Source organism: Nicotiana sylvestris, chromosome 6, assembly GCF_000393655.2.
Source record: "Nicotiana sylvestris chromosome 6, ASM39365v2, whole genome shotgun sequence".
Classification (NCBI taxonomy): Eukaryota; Viridiplantae; Streptophyta; class Magnoliopsida; order Solanales; family Solanaceae; genus Nicotiana; species Nicotiana sylvestris.
Window position 1 is genome coordinate 79,898,591 of NC_091062.1, and position 16,457 is coordinate 79,915,047.

General features: G+C 36.5%; 1 long non-coding RNA gene across 1 annotated transcript; it reads left to right on the plus strand.

The window, feature by feature from the left end:
- Positions 1-11,454: 11,454 nt before the first annotated feature.
- On the plus strand, positions 11,455-15,331 carry LOC104220867 (uncharacterized). Its single transcript, XR_709603.2, has 3 exons — positions 11,455-11,817; positions 13,592-13,678; positions 15,086-15,331. It is a non-coding gene; the product is annotated as an uncharacterized lncRNA (long non-coding RNA).
- The last annotated feature ends 1,126 nt before the right edge of the window (positions 15,332-16,457 follow it).

The following is a 16,457-nucleotide window of genomic DNA, read 5'->3' on the forward strand; positions in this document are numbered from 1 at the left end:
TTCCCTCCAAGAACTCCCACCTTTGCTCTTGGGGTGACTCGAACTCCAACCTCTTGGTTGGAAGTGGATGACCTTATCATGAATTTAAGAATTTTACTTCAAATGCAATAGATAGATAAATAGATAGGACGCATAGAATGTTTCACATAGGGGTAAAAGTATAAATATAAAAATTCTTAACGGGTTAACGGTTTATCCAGTAAGGAAATTGAGTAATCCGTCCCCAAACTGTTAAGACATTAATTATAAAATCTCAATCCGCTCACCAACTGTTACTCCGATAACCCGATGCCAATAAGCCAATATGCCATTTTTCGGTTTGGTTAATGGTTACGGTTTGATTTTGAACAGCCCTAGCTTTAAATGTCTATAAACACACTAAAGATTCACCTATCAAAGGAAGGTGGTTAACTTCCAAAATCAAGGGATCTACTTTAGGGTGTTGTGATGACCCAAAAAGTCATTACTTGTGTTAGAAACAAATTCTGTATTCCGACAATCTCGGGAGGTCCGCAGTAAAATATGAGACTTGGACGTATGCCCAGAAATGAATTCCGAGGTCCCAAGCCTTAGAGATCAATTTTTGAAGAAATTATTTTGCTGAATTATTTATGAAATAAAGAAAAGAATTAATGTTTGAAACCATTGGTATCGGGCCCGTATTTTAGTTTAGGAGCCCGGTACAAACTTGTTAAAGTATTTAAATGATAACTGTGAAATTTGGTGAAAAATGAAGTTTATTTGACGTGATTTGGACCTCCGGTTGAAGAGTTATGAACTTTAAGTGTTCTTGATGAAAATGATGAGTTTGAGGTTTAATTCATAGTTTTACATGTTATTTTGATGATTTGATCATATGAGCAAGTCCGTATGATGTTTTTGGACTTGCGTGCATGTTTGGTTTGGAGCCCCGAGGGCTCGGGTGAGTTTCGGATAGGCCACAGAGTGTATTGAACTTAGGAAGTTTTAGATATTACACTGTTGTGTGTTGCAGGTCTGCAGGATCGCAATTGCGAGCTCGCATTTGTGAGAGACCCATCACAATTGCGATGATGGTTTGGGGAAGGAACCCTCGCATTTGCGAGGCTTATGTCGCAAATGCGACTTCAACAGGGACCGCAAATGTGAACAATTGTTTGCAATTGCGAAGATAGTAGGATTTGGCCTATCTTCACATTTGCGAAGACTGGGCTGCATTTGCGAGTTTGCATTTGCGAACCTGACTTCGTAAATGCGATATCTGCACCTATACAAATTATAACTTAGCCGAAAATCTCCCATTTTCAAACCCTTTCAAAACCAAAACTCTCTTGGGCGATTTTTCAAAGACAAGTACTCTTCCAAATCGATTGTAAGTCATTTCTAACTTGTTTTTATAAATCTTTAACATCTTTTCTTATGATTTCAACTCAAAATCAAAAGTTTTCATGGGGGAAATTGGGTGATTTGGGTAGAACCTAGGTTTTTCAAATTTTGGGGATTTGGACCTCGATTTGAGGTCCGATTTCAAAACAAATTGTATATTTGTGTTCGTGGGTGAATGGGTAATCGGATTTTGGTTTGAACCTCGGGTTTTGACCATGTGGGTCCGGGGGCAATTTTTGAATTTTTGGAAAAAACTTTAGAAAACCTATTTTCATGCATTGGAATTGATTCATTTAGCACTTATTGATATAGTTAAGTAACTTGTGGCTAGATACGAGCGATTCGTTGGTGGAATCAAGAGGTAAAGCAATAGTTGAGGCTTGAATTGTGTTCGTGGCATCGAGGTAAGTGTTTGGTCTAACCTTAGCTTGAGGGATTAAGAGTTGTGTCTTATTTGCTATGTGTTAACTGTGGAGTACGGCGTATAGGCATGGTGACGAGTATCTATGCGTCGGTGTCAAGCATGACCGTGAGTCTTGTATTAGCATTTTTATGACTCCGTTATGGTTTATTCGTGCTTCATATGAGAATTATATTATTGCTCCCTTGCTGGGATGTTGTTGTGATATTATTGTTCCCTTGCCGGGATGTTGTTGTAATATTATTGTTCCCTTGCCAGGATATTATTATTATATTATTATTTCCTTGACGGGATGTTGTTGTTACACTATTGTTCCCTTGCCGGGATTCTTTTATGATTGATATTGATAAATGAAATGGGAGCGGGTTGCACGCCTGCAACGGTAATATATGAAATGGGAGCGGGTTGCACGCCTGCAACAGTACTATATGAAATGGGAGCGGATTGCACGCCTGCAACGGTATTATATGAGATGGGATCAGGTTGCGCGCCTGCAACGGTATTACATGTGTACTTGTTTCTTATTTCCTTATCTTTTGATAGTATTTGATTTATGGCGGTTTTTGCATTTTTCTACTGTTTTTCTGTTGTTACCTGTTACTCCCGACAACATATTTCCCCTGCCCAACTTTAGTTGCAATTATCTGCTTTTATTTCCACAGTATATGATTTAACTGCACAGGTTTATTTGGTAGTCTGGTCCTAGACTCGTCACTACTTCGCCGAGGTTAGGCTACGCACTTACCAGCACATGGGGTCGATTGTGCTGATACTACACTCTACACTGTGTGCAGATACTGATACCGGAGCATTTGGACCGCAGTGAGGGTGCTGTCTTCAGTCTATTCAGGCGATCTGAGGTAGTCCTGCAGGCATCCGCGGGCCCTTGCGTCTCCTCCTATAGTTTCTCTTTCTGTTTTTACCTATTCATAGACAGACTTATGTATTTTATTTAGACCTTATTTGTAGTATTCTCAGACAGTCCGTGACTTGTGACACCAAATTCTGGGTAGTATTGTACTTCAAATTATGTAGTAGTGTTTGGTTGAATTATTAAGTTTTCGTCTTCCGCATTTTCGGTTATTTAATTTATTTCGCTGTTTAATCACTTATTATTTTAAATTGTCAAACATGTTTAACAAAAAGGGTAATGATTTTTTTTATAATATTCGGCTTGCCTAGCTTTTACGAGTAGGTGCCATCACGACTCCCGAGGGTGGAAAATATGGGTCGTGACAGGTGTTCGAATAAAAGAAGGATCTGCACAATGAAGGAAAGCTCTATCAAGACCACAAGTCAAGGCAAATTAACGGAAGCACCACACTTATTCTTGAAAAGAATCATTCTACGATTCATTCCAAGTATCAATTTCCTTGGGTCTGCAATCTTTCAAGATCTACCACAATCAAGAATTAAGAAAAGTCCTCGAAGTATATATACCAATAGACAACCAAGAAAAGAAGACATACTGTGATCGAACCAACTTCGTGCTCTTTGTTCTACTCTAAACAAACATTGTAATTTGAGTGTAGTGTATTGTGTAAATAGTAGAGAATAAAGAGAGAAAAATATTGGTTAGGCATTGTATCATAGTTACAACGAGCGTACTCAGTACCATTAGGCAGTTGGTATTCACAATAACATTCACATATTTGTACGAATTTTTTCAAGGAGCTTTGAAGAGAGTACACCCTTGCAACCCAATGGGATTGGAGTAGAATTCATATTGAATCCAAAGCAGTAAAAAATACTTGGTGTCATTTAATTTTTGCACTTTACATTTAGTCTTTACCTTTTACCTCGCTTCTACTTTCATTTGACTAATTGGCAAACCAGTCAACTACTTAGCTATAAAAAAAATCAAAAATTCACCCCCCTCTTGTACTTTCAATTGGTATCAGAGTAGGTCTTACGTTTTATTTTTGCTTAACAGCTAGTGAGAAAAGATCATGTCAAATCAAGTAATTTTTTGAGTCCCATTTCAAGAAAGAACTTCACAATTAAGGCCTCCACACTTTAATGGACAACATATTTTACATTGGAAGATTCATATGGAAATCTATACGAAATCATATGATGTCAAATTCTAACGTGTAATAAAAAAGGGGGACTATCCAATTCTAGCAGCAAAGTCTAAAAAGATGGCAGAAGGACAAACATCTACCGAACCCATCGATTTGATGAATACACTAATGAACAAATGACAGTAATACAAGTTAATGCCAAGACGCGAAATCACTCATATAAGGACACAGTCGTACATACTGCATGATATAAGGTAGCAAATGTTACGATGTTGGAAAAATTCCGACCACATGTCATGGCGTGACAAAGAGGCCTAAAAGGGGGGAATGCCCAAGCGTTTGGATTTATTCACAAAACTGTTGCTTAGATGGCAAGATGAACATTAAAGTATTCGTAAGAGCCATAGTTTATGAAATTGATAAGTGCATCAGTCAACATTCGAGGACGAATGTTCCAAAGGGGGGAATGATGTTACACCCCAAGTTTTCATACGTGAGAGTACATCGTAAGTCATTGATGTAAGCTCGGAAATGAGATTCTATTTGGAAGCAAATAAAGTAAGTTAATAATGTTACCTTGGAGGTTACAAATATTTAAGATCATGAATAACGATTACCAAGAGGGTTGGAAATCTTAGAAGCTAAACCAATTGAAGAAAATAAGTTTCGTCGAAAGTCGACAAGTTTCGAATGTTATAACATGTACTTTGGGGTGAGACTAGGGTTATTAACATGATAAGGAGGTTATTCTATGAGTTATTTTAGTCGTATGATATTCATTTTCTACATTTTGAAGGCAAGCAAGTTGTGGAACAAGAGTTGGCAAAGGTCATCACAAGTTACATTCATAAATTTGCTGAAATTTAGGTCAAATGTATCTGAGAATTTCTCCAAATATACTTGGAATAATGGGGTGTTCTACCTACCAAATTGAAGGTCTACGAGTCTAGTTTCTAACTCATTAAACCGTTTGTCAATACGACATCGGAGTAGAGAGATATTCGCATTTTCGCGAGACCGCGCAAGCAGCTCCCAATGGGACCCACTTAGGCGGTGGTTGACCTACTTCAATTTATAAACGATTTGGACGCCTATTTTTGCTCATTTTTCAACTAAAGTTCGTCTCCAAACTTCTCCTAACCCTCCTAAACATATATCACAAGGGTTTGAAGTGATTCCAAAGTGATTACACCATATTTCAACATCAAAACTTAGTTCTAGTGAAGAACAACACCTCTTTGAGGTTGTGTTGTCATTGAGGATTGTTGTGGGCTGTATTTGGATGAAATTCCAAGTTGTTGCTGCTGTATAAGGTGAGTATAACAACCTACTAATTGTGCTTAAGCTTGCTTGTATGTTGGTTAAGTTGTTAGGATGATAAACTATAAGATAATACTTGGACTAGCTTAAGTCACTTCTATGGTGTTGTATTGCTATTAAGGGTTGTTGTAAAATGAATATAACTTGGATTTTGACTTGAAGTTACTGTAGGAGGTATGTATATTATGTTCTTGCTTGTGCCTAAGGTTATCTTGATATTGATTAAGTTAAATGGATGGGCTAGACCTGAACTAGTGAATAAAGTTGCTAGTTGGGGATAGTTGAAGTTGTGGATTATTTTCGTTGTTATAAATATATGGTATAAGGCTGGAATCATTGATTAATGACTTCATTATCAAGTTAATGATACTTTTATGTTGAAGTAAGAAGTCTATAAGGATTGATAAGGGGTATACGGATTCCAATCGGAGTTTGCCGCTCGTCGTAATGTAGTTGTGACTTGTTGTGGTTATATGGTGTCTTGATATTGATAATTATGTATTGATGGATTGCTCTGGTCATTGTTGTTGGTATATGGTATTGGAGGAGGCCCTTGTTACAATGGAGATGCTGCCCAAATTTACGTAAACGAGCTACTAGCTTAAGTTATAGACTTAGCCTTTGCTCAGCACTGATTTTGAATCTCCTTATACTATGATAGATTGAGTTGACTTGTTTGAAGAGTTGCTTGGAAGGGATTAAGGACTCAACGGGTTTAAGGTATGTTAAGGCACTTTCTTCTTTCTTTTGGCATGGTCTAAAATGAAATGAACATAAACGATACGCTATTTCATAATGACTCTACTCCTAGCAACTAAGGTTGTCCATGTTGTTCTTTCCTTATAAAATTATTCTAAACAAGTGTGTATGATCCTTAAATCCTACTAAGGTTCATATTGATGGTAGGGATGTCCATAATGTTCTTAAGTCACTCCAAAAGGTTTAGAAGATGATTCCATGAGTCTAGCATGCATTATATATAGTATCTATTTTACTCTACCGAGCCGCGCTATAGTCGGCCGGGTACGGCACCTATTGTGCAACCACTGATCAGTTGGGTTTACCGAGCTCCACGTGGCCGGGTACGATTCTACCGAACCTTATGATGGTCGGGTACGCTTTTACCGAGTCCTCTTTGAGGCCGGGTACGATATGATGATGATGCCCACAGAGGCGAATGTTTTAAAAAGTTTATGTATATATATGTATTATGCATTTCATATCAGTAACCCCCAGAGGCACTCTGATGTTACAGGTTGTATCTCCTTTATCTCTCTCTTTACATTACTGTTCTTGTTTATGCTTTCCTGCCTAACATACTCGGTACTTTATTCGTACTGACGTCCCTTTTGCCTGGGGACGCTGCATTTCATGCCCGCAGGTCCCGATTGATAGGTTGACAGTCCTCCTAGTAGGCTATCAGCTCAGCGAAGGTGTTGGTGCACTCCACTTGCTCCGGAGTTGCCTATTTGGTCAGTATGCTTTGGATATGTATTGATTGATATGGCGGGGCCCTGTCCCGACCTTTATGATTTTATGTACTCTTAGAGGCTTGTAGACATATGTCAGGTGTATGGATAATTGTATGGCCTTGTCGGCCTATGTTTCGAGTTTACTAATGGTCATGTCGGCCTTATAGGCCCGTATGTCACATATATTAGTTTGTATATCATGTTGGGTCTTCATATGTTGACTATTCCCTTATGTTTTATTCTTGTTATCTCAGGACGAGTTTTCTAGCTCATTTACTCATGATAACATGATAAGAAAGATATGTTACGTTGGTACTCGGTTGAGTAAGGCACCGGGTGCCCGTCGCGGCCCTTCGGTTTGGGTCGTGACAAAACCGATGGGCTGTGACGGGAACCCGGTACCTTACTCAACCGAGTACCAACATAACGTATCTTTCATATCATTCTATCATAGGTAAATGAACCGGAGTAAAGCATGAGGGGATACAAACTTATACATATGAAGTACGGGCCTATAAGGCCGGCATGATTCTTTATATACTCGAAATATAGGCCAACAAGGCCATACAAGTATCTGTATACATGACATCTGTCTAGAAGCCTTTAAGAATACATAATATCATAAAGGTCGGAATAGGGTCCCGCCATACTAATCTATACATGTACTAATCATACTGACCAAAGAAGCAACTCTGGAGCAAATGGAGCGCACTAACACCTTCCGCTGAGCTGATAGCCTACTTGGAGGACTCTCGATCTGTCTATCAGGACCTGCAGGCATGAAATGCAGCGTCCCCAGACAAAAGGGACGTCAGTACAAATAATGTACCGAGTATGTAAGGAATGAAAATCAGTAACTAGTAGACATGAGAGAAACATGGAATAAAAGAGTCATCATGTATATCTGAATAACTCTGTGAATCATTTAGTATTATAATATCGTGCATATGCATATAAATGTCATACCATGCATGGGTATATGTGTTCATAACATCATCAAGACTCTGAGGGCATTTTATTATATCATCTCGACCACTGTGGGAAAATCATCAACGTATACCAGCTGATCAAGTGGTGGTGCATATATAATGCCATAACCTTTTCCCATATTCCATATACATATATACGCTTATATAACGCCATCTAGTCATGGGTCAATGTACATGAATGCAATGCATGAGAAGTACGCCAATAAAGTCTCTTGGAATATCATAAGACCATTATGTCTTCGAGTAATATCATGAAGTGAACTCTTTAAACTAACGTATTTTTCTGAGACACATGAACAGATGATAGAATAATATGATACATGGACAGTCAAGAACATAAGCATCTCTAGCATTTCCATGAATAGAGTCATATATAGAAGTTGTGCATTTGCACGTTTCGTTTGCATCATATGGATCATGCCAAAAGAAATAAGGGATATCCTTAACATACCTGCATGATATCTTCCTTATTACTCAACCAAGCTCGACACAATGTCTTGCATCTTCAAAAAGTGAAATGATATTGACGTTAGCATATAATGTCGTACCATCGTATTTGGCTAGTTGTATGGCTTAAGAAAAATCGGGAAGAACCTCCCCTATTTTTAATACATCCAAAAGACCACTAAGGGTCATCAACATCCAACAACAACAACAACAACTATAACCAACAATAGCAACAACAACAATGCAATCCGATATGAGTTTCTCCGATTATCTTAACAACCATATTGAGCGGCAAGCTCGTTTTTACTCATAACAAGATATGAATTAAATCCAATTCTTATTTCATAAATTAGTTTACAACCTTCAAAACATCATACTTATATGTACCATATTATTTCTAGTTTAAAATATCCACAAAATGCCTTCCAAAACAGACCCATACGTCTAGCACCTTAATTTTTACCGTCAATCACTTGTTTTTAATCTTTTCTTCTTCAATCAACTTAATTAACACCTATAAAAGCTTAACAACAACAGCCACAATATTATCAAATTATTTTTCACAATTTCCAGCCAACACAAACCACATATTTAGCCAAAAAAACAGCCCAACCAAAGAGACAACCATATCTCATGTTCTTTCAAGTGCTGTCTTATGGTTTTTCACTCAAACAACACAACCAACACAAGATTAGCCTTAGGCACAATCATGAAGATGTTATAAAAACCTTGGACAACATGTAAAACTCTAAACCCTATCTCAACATAGCTCACAATATCCCTCTATCCCACCATAACATCATTGAAGCATTCTCTTGTAGTTTTTAACACATTTGATGATGACTTGAGTTGATTTTCCTTTAGTTTGGTTCATGGGATATTGGACCAGACCTTAGAGAGAATTTAGAGTGTTTTGGTGTAATTTTTTTGTATCTAATGACGAGATATACAAGGGAGAAGATAACTTATAAGCCTACCGCCTCAATTCTCCAAGTAGGTGGGTAAGCTGCCTGCTTGGCAGCTTGAGCGGTACAACTTCGGATGCTTGTATCTCTCTAATTCGACATCATATTGACAAACAGTTTGAAGCGTTAGAAACTAGACACATAGGTATTTAATTACATATAAATATCTCCATGTAACTCTCAATATATCGGGAGAAAACTGCGTCGCAACTGGCCTATAAAGCTGCCAGTTTTTTCGAAGTGCGGCGAAGTGACTTGGCGACCCTATTATAGAAATTCATATTTTTCTACTCCAATGTCATATGAATAAATGGTTTAGACCGTTGGAAACTAGGTTCCAGGACCTTCATTTTGGTATATAATATGTCCTAAAACGACCTCATATCACACATGAAATATATTGCTCAAAATGCTTCATTACAAGGCAAATGTTTAGTCGGTTTTTCCGCAACTTAAATCTGATTTTTGCCAAACTTTATATTTCATATCCAAACATCATATATAGTCATATCTTGACTTTAAAATCATTTAAATCATGATTAACAAGTCTCATGTTCATCTTAGCTTGCTTAAGACTTCAGTAAACCTTTTTTATCCTTGTAGAAGGATTTCGTCCTTTTTGAGTTTACATTAGATAATCCTATAATGACAGTGATGTTTGAAGTACGGGGTGTAACAACATTAAATAACTTTATATACTTTGAAATAAGATCTAATTTCCGAGCTTACATCAATTGACTTACGACATACTTTCTAGTACAAAAACAGGGGGTGTAACATCATTCCCCCCTTTGGAACATTCGTCCTCGAATGTTGACTGATGTGCTTATTAGTCTCATATCCTATAGTTCTCATAAATATTTTAATATTGTCCACCATCTAGGCAATTGTTCTGTGAATAAATTCAAAGATCAGGGCATTCCCTCCTTTAGGCCTCTTCTCACATCATGACTTGTGATCGGAATTCTTCCAATCCACAACTTTGACTACATTCTGTGTTGCAGCATGTATGACTCTGTCCTTTTATGTGTGGATCTTCTCTTCTTTTTTTCCAGCTTTTTTCCAATCTATTTACCTCACTTTGTAAACATATACAGAACTATGACAAGATGTCCCTCGGATCATATATAGGTGTACTGAAGTTCTTCGCTTGGTACTTTTCCGAACTAAAAACTATTGCTATATTTTGTTTCCTAGTCTTGGTTATTTGTCCTTATGGCTTTAGTGCATCTAAGTATGTCATACCGTACTATAACACTTACTTAGGTTTATTATTACTGAGGTGTGCTACACAACTCTAGGTTACTTTCTCACTGCTTATCCCATAACCTGCTGGCGCAACCCTGCCACATTAGGAACACATAATCGACCCCAATATCTGAGGACTCCATCTCCTGTAATCTTAAATGGTGTCTTCTTCTTTTGAGGGGTTGTATCTCTGTAATGATCTAGAACAGGATCTTCATACTAGCATTCCTTCACTTCAGTTACTAAAGAGGATGTTGCCATGTCCTAAATAGTAACTCTAACCACCTGAATCTAGTAATCGAATTCCAAGATTAGCTAGCTGATGAATCTCACAAGCTATTTCACTCTTCTCTAATTGTAAATATGATAGGCTACCCATAGATATACGGCTGGGGGCGTCTACTACTATATTCGCCTTCCTTGGACTGTATAAAATATCAATATCATAGTCTTTCACTAGCTCCAACCATCGCCTATAACGTAATACATTGTCACTAGGGCTCACGTCTCATTGGGGAACATCTGAAGTGATTTTCCTAATCCACCTAGGGGTGATATTATACTTCAATAATCATACTTCAGATCATCCCGACATGATTCATCTTATGGAGGTATTCTAATACCGTGCCATCCATAAAATCCCTTTCCTTTAAATCATTACTCAATCGAAGGCCCAAACATCATCCTCTTATTTATCACAATTACACCATTATTCTACTACCAGAGAAGCATTTCATCTCTTCTAATTGCTCCTATTCTTAGACTTCTTTGAGTTCATTCAGACGGTACCGAGCTTTCTATAGCTTATGGAAACCATCAGCTCTCTTGTTTTGATGGGCTTAATCTTAAGGCCTTACTTATTCCGGTCACCTTCTCACTCACCATTTCACACCTTTACTCCTATCTACCTAAAACCTTGTCGCTATAGGATACTTTAGCGTGCGACCTACACATATCGATTCATACTACTCAAAACCTTCATTTACTTGGTAGCATCATAGATTTCCTTTCATGCCTTCTCAGTTGTATTTAAATGTAACACTACAACAAATTTGGCCTAAGGCCACACTAACTTTAGGCAATGGTTGGAAAGCGTTGTCAAAAACGTCTACGGCAACGCTTATAAAAGGGTGGCCTTTGTTAGTCACTTTTGGCTACGAAGTTTAGACCATGCTTGTTAAAGTTCTCTTTGAGTATATTGACAACGTAGTATAAGTGTTGTCAACTCAAATAACATTTGGAAACACATACTTACCTATATTACACCGCTTTTAGAGCGTCCCATTTCTTAATCCTAAAAGCAACCTTTTATAAGCGTGCTCTAAACTTTTCCAACCAAAATTTTCATTAGAAGTTTCCCTCCATTATTTTTTCTAATCAAATATTATCTCCCATTTTCTAAAAGGAAAAAGGATGCACAGTAAATATTTGCCCATTTTTAATCCCACACCTCCATCAACTTGCTGGTGCTGAAGAAATTTATATTTTTACTGCCGCATCTTCCACCACCTCCATTGCCGACGTTACCGTTGCTTCTACATTAATAGTTGATTATGTCTTGAAATGGTAACCTCCTGCCCCTTTATTTTCAGTAGTTTCCAGTTTAGGGTTTTGATTATTTGAGTACTTCGATTAAGGCTTTGAATTAGGGTTTTGGTTCTTTTAACCCACCTTGATAATATCTCCATTGTCGTCCAATACCCAGAGGTTTACTCGCAGAGCACTCATCCGTGTAATTTGCTCTGTAATTGCTAATATTACTACTAATACTTCAATATCCACTTCCACTACTTTGATTTTGCTCGCTCCTTTTCGTCCTCGTATAGTTTGTTCTCTACCTTAGTGAGTTTTTCTTTTTCTTCGCCAAAAGTTAAGGCTTGCTGTTGGAAGCTCACATTTTTCTTCCAGATTTTGAGAATCATTCAGAACTCTGTTCTCCATATCATGCTTGTGACTATAGGAATTGGGCTATTTAAGTAGGTTGCTAATTTGTTTCCGTACCTAAGTCTTTGGTCATGTTTTTGAGAATCTAGAGATGTTCTTTAGTGTTGAAATACTGACATAGATAAATTATCAATAAATTATTTGTTCTAATGTTGGTTATTCTAGATAGAAAGAATCCTTTTGTTGCTACTGTTCAAAGATTTGCCAGTGGTGGGTGCTTAGAATAGGCTATGGTTTGTTATTTTCGTAAATTGTACTATTCAACTTTATGGTATTACACTTTTATAGCCTTCAATATTTAAGCTGACATGTTTATATCATTGGTTTATTCTAGTGGTTCAGTGCTCGAATTGCAACATCGAGAGCTGAACTTGGTCTACCTGAACTGAAGGTTGGAATTATTTAGTTGTGGAGGTTAAAATGTCTTGCTTCCTTAAATTATTGTTGCTTGACCGAGATCTTGCTTCATCCTTAATGCGTTATTTTTCTGATAAAGTTGCACATATGCTCGACGGAACTCAATGTCTTCCATGGCTTGTTTGGACATTAAAGGCCATTGAAATACCCCAATTCTTACATAGCCAATGGGTCGAAGCCGATTTAGTTCTGTTGAAATTGGCAAAAAAGATAGCCCATTCTTACATAGCTTCTTGCAGTAATATCTATTAATGTTTGAAGTGATTGACATTTTTGCATTGTTAAAAGATTATCTAAACGCAAAAAGAATCAGGTGTTGTATTTTTTCCTTTCCATCTATATTTGTACTAAAAACTAGTTATTACCATGTGACAATCATCAAAGATCAATACTTCTGATGAAGGGAAGGAATGGGGTATTATCTATGATGTGGTATCTTCTTAAGACCTCTTAGTAATTTCTTGTATCTGGGCATTACATATTGCAAAGGGACGTAAAGCGCATACTAATAGACTTCAAAGGATAGATAAAATTGAACCTATACATGAGTCATCTGCTATCCTAGAAACTACTAGACAATACGTTTTGAAGACTTCTCCAGGCATGCACATTATACAGCCTGCCTCGATGTTATTGAAGAGAGCAGTTCTGGAGGATATACTGGATGTTGTAGATATTTCAACTAATTAGTGTAAACTCAGTTATTATACCTTGACAATCTAAGTTTTTGTCAAACAGAGGAAGTAGAAATGGAGCGGAAGGGGTATACTGTTGACTTGTCGATGTAAATTTGTTTCTAGCTGTCTTTTACATGATTGCATAGCAGTTTCACTTAGATTTTCTACATGAGGTCTTAGATTTTCATCTCTACTATTTTCTTTGTGGTTGTTTTGATTGTCTTTAGAATATTTATTTATTAGATTTTCCTGTCTAGTATATTTTGTTAGTTGTTGAGTTAATGTCTTGTGGCTATTTGTAGGAGGACAAGGTTTTCAGAGAATTAGTAATCTCAAAATCGGCTAGAGGTCTGCTCCATATGGATTTTGATGAATGTGCAATATCAAAGGTCCAATTGATTACCCAAACATATATATGTCATGAGATTCATAATTATATGTTAGAAAGTAATAATTTCCATGTGCATCAAAATATGATACCAATATTAAAGGTTTTAAAGTGCTTAAATGATAGGGAAAAAGTTCTTAATCTATATTTTAACTACGTGATTAGGTATTGAGATGTAATGTAAACGTGTTAGCCTATGCTAACATTGTTTTCATTTAAAGATGAAGCTAATATTCTTTTTGGTACTGTGAGATATGTTATGGAATTTTAGTACACTATTCTATTTTACATTTGATTGATCACCGAATCATAGTTTATTTATGATATGATGGTCTAAAGTAACCAGAGGTTGAGCTTCTTAACATAGGCGGGAGTTTTATGTAAATGATGTTTCCATGATAGGGTTTGAGGTTTTGGTCTTCTTTGTATTAAAAAATAATGTATCTGTTGAAGCTAAAGATAGGATTTGAAAGCATTATTTTACATTTTTGATTGGTAACCTTTTCAGATCTGTTAATTTCATTTTGGTTCTTGGCTTCCTATTAAACTTTGTCTTGTCAGTAATTCAACTGGGAGAATGCAGTCAGAAATGTTTAGTGTGAGCATGCATAACTGTTGTACTTTAGGATTTTTGAGATGCTTGAATTTTGAACAAGCTTTTAATAGAACTATTGTAAAATTGATAAGGTTGAGTAGGTGGAAACAAAGAGTAAATATAAAACTTATAAATGTTAATGATTTAATAATTGATTGATTCTTTTATCCATTACATATTGTATGATACATGATTCACGAGTCGTATCTTTTTTTACATTATCATCGAAGATATGAAAGTTTATGTATATGTAATTTCACAAGTGGGGGGTAATTTACTCTTAAATCTTATTAATCATCAATTCTGGAATCTGGATTATAAAGTCGTACTCGTCAAACCCATTATTTTCTTGGATCTTTTTTTATCTGTAATAGCATTGTTCTATCAGCTATTAATTTGGATGTCTTTCTATAATGGACATGATCGAGTGAATGTATACTTGTGTTCCGGTAATGGATACGACTGATTGAAATTTGAAAGTGTCTTCTTTTTTCCTTCTATTTTCTGATATGTATTTTTCATAAAAGTATAAAAGGAAGTGTTGCTGATAATACAAAATACAAAAAAAGTGTTGATGGCATTGCACAAAAAAGAAAAACAACTAATGGAACAACTGATAAATGTTGAGAAGTATTATAGCGTACCCCTACTAGTTTGGTTAGGCTTAAGTCTTATACTTATAACAGACATCTGCTCTTAGAATAGTGCTTGGTATTTAAATTTTCAAGGGGCAAACTCTGTCACATTGCTATGAGTTTGCACTTGCATACTATTGATTTCTATCTAATTACTAATTTTATTTTAAATGTGCAGGAAAGTCTTTGTGAGCAGTTGGAAATGGTGGCCAAACGACAATTTGATCTAATGGAATTTAATCACTAAGACTTTGGACAATTATAATTTTTGTTATTTTTGATACTATAATAATACATTTGCTTTTTATAAAGTTAATTGCTAGCATGCCCCTTGAGATAGTTTTCTTTATTCGTTGATGTATTACACGAGGTTTACTCTTTGTTTGAAGTACATTGCAAGTTTATTTGAATTATTCTTTTATTATCTCCTAGTTCATTGAGTGCTTGAGATCTTTATACTTACATTTGAATATAAGATATATACAAAAATATAATTCACTGACCACAAAAGCATGGCAATAGGGATTAGCAAATTTGTGGCTTATATAGTAGTAAAAGCTATACTTTACAAGTGTTGCTTTAGGAGCCACGCTTGAGAAGTGTAGCCTAAAGAGTAACATTGGTCACACTTTAAGGGGTTATTGTAGTACCTAAAAGTATTGCCATAGAGGGTATTACAAGCGTGGCTGTTGTTATATTTTAGGCCACGTTTTTTAAGTGTGGCTTCTAAGGCAACATTTATAAAGTGTTGCCTTAGGGTAAAGGTTACGCTCATTTAAGCCACCCTTCAAAAAACGTTGCCTTAGGACGAAAAGTGTGGCCTTTTACCAAAGGCCACCGTTTCTGATAGTTAAGGCCACACTTTTTAGGTGTGGTTAAAGGCCTAAAATGTTGTAGTAAGCAATAGCTTTTTGGGTCGTTCTGCCACGTGTTGCGTTAATACTTGGCTCATCTTAGTGCCCTCATATGTTGGAATTCCATGCAACTCATATGATCTTGATTATCACCTTTTGATTTTTTTTTTATTCTTGTCGTTCATTAGCCACCATAGGTGCCACTTTCTTATAGAGTGCATACAATGTTGTTGTGATAATGTTGTTACAAGACCATATCTTCTTTATGTCACTATGCTTAAGTTGAAGCCTACTTCCTTATTTCCTCAACTAGTGTTAACTTACCTCTTGCACTGGCTCCTTATGTATCAAGTGTTCATTTGCACTTATCTATCAATAACATCTTGTGTTGGAATCCTTACTGCCTCTCCCTGACATCGTGCTTGCATAATGTTCTGGAGTCGTATCTTATCTGTAGGATCTGAATAGATGCAATCTCATTCCTTTCACCTTTTTACCACATTCTTTATTTACTATTCCATCCTTACATCTTAATCTTTGGATTCTTTTCACATCTTCATGGACTTTTACTCACCTTGCGGTAACCCTTCTGTACCAAGGATAATTGAATTCCTTAATCACGAGGGTGACACCTAGTGTAACTAGCATACTTAGTCCCTTAAGCATAACTTTGCTTACAGTGCTCGCTTTAGGGAA